We start from the raw sequence: 4,888 nt of genomic DNA, 5'->3' as shown, positions 1-4,888 counted from the left end.
AAAGAAAAAAAGATGTAAAGGGGGGGGGGGGGGGGGGGGGGTTGTTACCTAAACCAGGATCATAGTCTGTTCATAAGCAAACTCTAAATAATTTAGCATAATCAGTTAAGTAACCAAATATTATAACAGTATTTTACTGTGACACATTTAATTAAGTTCTGGACAATTTTCATTAATTTCTTACATGTCTCGTGCATTTTTGTGTTGTTCTGTTGAAACTTCATTGAGATTTTCTAAATGCAAGACCTAAGTAGCTAAAATGTATTTTAACGTAGTCCATCAGAAAGCTATTTCACATTATAACAGGGTTGGCAATCATATGACCTGCATGCTAGATCCAGCCTGCAAAACCACTGCATCTAGCCCACCAGTAGTCCAGTAGACTATTGTACTAGAATGGCACTTGGCTCTGCACTGCCCCATGTCCCTGACACTGCTGGCTACCACTAGCCAGAGCTCCACCAACATGGCTCTGTGCAGCTGCATGCCCCTAACTCCATACTGCTGCCCAGCAGCATAGACCTCTGATCGGTCGGCTGTGCCAGGGGTATTTGGCAGCATGGGTCTGGGGGTTTGGGGTGTCTGTGATGAACCAGGAGTATGCTGCAGCATGGAGCTCTAGCCAAATGTGGCTCCACACCACTGCATGCCCCCATCTCCATGCCACTGCCCAGCCAAAAGTCTTCACCACCTCACATCCCTGGCTTCTCACAGTTGCTTGCCACTGACTCTGCATTGCTTGAATGAAATGTGTAGCCACCCCCCGACCCACACTGCTGCCTGAATGTGGCAATATGGGTCTGACCTAGGAGGAGCCCCAGTGGTCTGGATCTAGACTGGGGCCCAGAATGAGTTTGATACCCATGTATTATAATAACATGCATTTTCACAAACTGTATTTGGGAAGTGGATTTTTCTGCAGAGCAAGTAGTTTGTTTCTAGGGCCCTGAATTGTGTCTTTGGACTGGACCTTGTATTTCTTTTGTAGCCCAAGAAATTATTAATAATGTATTTGTATTTTGAGAGCACTTTGATGCTCCATTATGCTAGGCCCCACACAAAGATAAATTCTTGTATAAGGAATTCATTATAAAATAAATAGTCTTAGCAAATAGTTAATTATTGACAAACAGCATAGAAGTAGATGTTAAGAGTACCCCACCTAGACAGTTGCTTTTATTTATCATTTCCTTTTTTAGTCCATTCTCCAAGGCTCTCACCCATTTCCCCTCCCAGGTGCACCCATCAATCTGTTCCACTACAGCTTACTCAAGTACCATCTCCTCCACCTCCTCACCCCACTCATTGCTGTCGTATGCTGGAGCCACTGTATGCCTGTGCCAAACCTTGAGCTGCCACATGTCCTATGCTGTGTGCTACAGCCACTGCCATGTCTTGTGGCAGCAGCACTGGAAACTGGGGTTTTGACACAGGACACACACTGGGAGCTGCCACCAGGCACCCCATGCCAGAGCTGAAGCTGCCACTGCTACCACATGTTGGACCCAGAGCTGCCACTACTGCATGCCCCAGGCTGAAATCACCCTGTGTCCTGGGCTAGATCCATCCCACAAGGAGAACTGTGATCTAGATCTTGCCCAGTATATGAGTTGAATTTGACACCTCTGCTTCAGCTGCATCTCATATCTCTCAAGTTGTGCCCTTGTCCCTTGCATGCCTCCTTACTGCTGCTGCCGCTGGATCCTACTGTGACTGCCTCCTGAGAGGCCACAGTTCAGCCTACCTTTGATGTGAGGACCAAGATTTAGCCCCAGTGGTAGGAAAGGTTGTTTCAGAGCTATATCTGGGAAAGTGAAGTGGGGAAGACCCTGCAAACATGCTGCCAAAATAACTTCTGTCCTGCTGCATATTCCATTTTTTTATGAAAGCTGTATTACCTATTTATGAGTGGGATATGGTGGATGGTATAATATCTAGTGTAAGTAAGTTGAATAAAAACATGTTAAGTAGAAGTTTAAAGTTGCAAAGTCAAATGAAGAAATGGAGAAACTCCGGGATCATTAATGCGTAATCATACTTATTACACAATCGCATACTCTTATTTTCCATGAGGCCTCTGAATTGTTCAGTGAATGAGTAGTTATTCAATAGTTCTTGTTATCATCCTTATTCAGTGTCTGGCCCTAGCACTTATTAAGCACACATCATCCAACTCTTACAGTGAATATAAAATTGGCATTTTTCTTTTGTCTGTTTCTGTGGCACTTATGTTTCAGTTGTTTAACAAATGTAATTATTTTCATAATACCTCTCTGATATTATGTAATATTGTTCCCATTTGAAATCTGAAGAAATGAGGCACAGAGAGATTAAGGTTGAAGTTGTCAGGAATACTAATTTTGTGTGCTCGTTTTGAGGCATCTGGGCCTAGATCTTATTCTAAAAAGATGCAGAGGCATTTACTTTCTATATGTAATCCTGTTCCACCCTGTATTGAGTTCTGACAATGTATATATAACAGAAAGTGCCCCATTCACCATTTGCACATTGTGGTGCAGAGAGACAGGTTTATCCTGAACAGTCTGGATCAGACAATCAGGGCTACCCTATTCACTGCTGTCATCTGTCTCCCGGCAGACTGAGGGAGCATTTCAAGCTCTCTGCTCTTCAAGGTCTTAGCATATCTGTTCAGATGTCACCAGATAAGTTTTTTCACCAAGAAAACAAATGTGGAATTTTTTTCCCCCAATGATTTGAATGTGTGTATGCATCCTCTATCACAAAAAATGGTGATGAAGAGGAAAACTCACTTATCCTGCTAATTAAAAGTTGTTCAGGGATTTGATCCGGGTTACTTAAATGCCCAGTAAATAGGCTGAATAGGATCTGGCCTCTAGGGTCTCACTTTTCAAAGTATTTATTATTCTTATAGCAGTTTATGCTCAAAGCACAGCTCCTAGTGATTTCAGTTGTAGTCGTAAGTGCTTAGCATGATCTGACCCCTAAACTTCACTGTAGGCATCTAGAAATTGAGGGGCACACAATTAATAGCAAACTATAAATATTTTTACTTAAATGACTGGCCCAGGGACATTGCATAAGGCCTTTGAGGAAGTGACCATGTTTAAATCAAGTTCTTCAAGATTGTATTCAAATTCTTTAACAATAAACCACACCTTTTTCTTTCTAAGATTCAGCGATTCGGACATAGACACAGTTTTAAATGCTGCTGCTCTAGGTAGCAGGCAGCTTGTGAATGCTGTGATGCTGGGGTGGATGAAGCATCCACAGAAGCATGGGAGCACCCCAGTGCACTCGCCAGCAGACCTGGAAGTGGATCAGAAGCACTTTCGGTTCACTTCTGGGTCTGCCAGAAAGTGTACCAGGGCCCCCCCCCCCCCCATGGCCCCCTGGATCAGTGACTGGTGCCTCCTGTGTCTGGGGGAGTCCCCCCATGGCCAATCACTGAGCCAGGGGGGTGTTGAGGGGCCCCCCTGTGTGCTCCCCAGTGGACCCTTCCAATCCACTTCCAGGTTCACCACTGAGCATGCAGGAGGCCCCCCTGCGCTCCTCTGGGATGCTCTATCTGCCTGAGCATCACAGCATTCACGAGCCATGTCTGGTACCTTGAAGTATGTAGAAAAAACATTTAAAGCTGTGTCTATGTCCGAATCACTGATTCTCTGAATCAGCATCGAATCTTCAGATTCAGATTCAGCCTAATTGAATTGGGGACAGTGATCCGAATCAACTAATCAAATCACTGTCCCCAATGTGGGCCAAATCTGAGTCAAATAGGGCCCATTTTGCACATCCCTACTACAGGCAATCACTTAATTCATTATATGACTGTGGTTCATCCCCAAATACTATTGATCCTGTGCAGTGAATGCAGGAGGAATTTCTAGAAAAAAATTATATCTGATCATGTAATTAGAAGTTTCCTCACAATGCAGATACACAAAGGCTGAGCTAAGATTACACAGACTGTTCTGACTTTAGACAAACTGCACCACATAAGATAGCAGTGACTGGCTGTTATTTTCTATATAGACTAGCCACTAAAGATATATGAGACATACTCCTTGCCATTAGGTTTAACAGACACTTGCAGACAACAGAGGAATGGTAAGGCATGAGAATGTTGAGTTTAGTCCTAGAGTTCTAGAGGAGAGCATACTGCAGTGAGTTATAAACCATTTCCTTCTTAATGAGCAACAGAGAATTTGAGGATGCTATAAATATTCATGTATTAATAAACACTGGCAATTTCAAAAACAGAAAAGTAAATTAAGCAGCAAAAAATAGTGGGGGGGGGAGGAAGGGAGAGGATATTTATAGCCTCTGATAATGAGGTTCTACAATGAACTTTCTACTCACAATTGTTCTACAGGCAACAAAATCATTTACTGTAATCTCGAAGTGGATGCAGAAAAGAAATAGTGTTCATTCCTTGTAACCACTTGAAAAAGTATCCCTTACATGCTCCTCTCTTAAGAAATAACACTTTCTAATTTAGTAAATCTTTTCTCACCAGGAGAGCTCTTAGTTAGATGCGCAATCTAGTTTATGTGAGACCCCCAAGGCAAAGGTGAGTAGACAGTGTACTCATACTGCTCATTTCCTCACACATCAATCATAGACAAACAGCACTATCTATACCAGCTTCACGCAAATATTGAAAAGAGTTCATATAACATTTATTTCTCTCCTTATTTCACATTTGTTGAATATGGCATCATACAAGATTGTTTCTTTTTTTTACACCAGTGGTTCTTGGCTTTCTATTACTCTCCTTTTATAAGTAGGGACCTACCAAATTCACACTTTTGCCACTTTCACAAAAACAACAAATTTGATAGTCCCCTGTGAAAAAGTCCGGTCCCTGGGAAAAAAACACGGGGACTGTGAAAAAGCAGGAAAATGG

The 4,888-nt window shown here is 42.6% G+C and overlaps 1 protein-coding gene across 24 annotated transcripts in view; it reads left to right on the top strand.

The window, feature by feature from the left end:
• Nucleotides 1–4,888, top strand: part of EYA4 (EYA transcriptional coactivator and phosphatase 4) — a 245,583-nt gene that overhangs the window by 119,028 nt on the left and 121,667 nt on the right. For 2 of the 24 annotated variants that reach the window (XM_025209224.1, XM_025209226.1), the window contains exon 2: nt 4,499–4,552. The exons of the other annotated variants lie outside the window; for them this stretch is intronic. The gene's annotated coding sequence lies outside the window, so the exon portion shown is untranslated. The remainder of the gene's footprint in view (nt 1–4,498; nt 4,553–4,888) is intronic. 24 annotated transcript variants of the gene reach the window in all.

The sequence above is a fragment of the Alligator sinensis genome, unplaced genomic scaffold (assembly GCF_000455745.1).
Source record: "Alligator sinensis unplaced genomic scaffold, ASM45574v1 scaffold849_1, whole genome shotgun sequence".
In the NCBI taxonomy this organism is placed as follows: domain Eukaryota; kingdom Metazoa; phylum Chordata; order Crocodylia; family Alligatoridae; genus Alligator; species Alligator sinensis.
The sequence above is the reverse complement of the archived record's forward strand: the minus strand, read 5'-3'. Positions and strand labels throughout refer to the sequence as shown.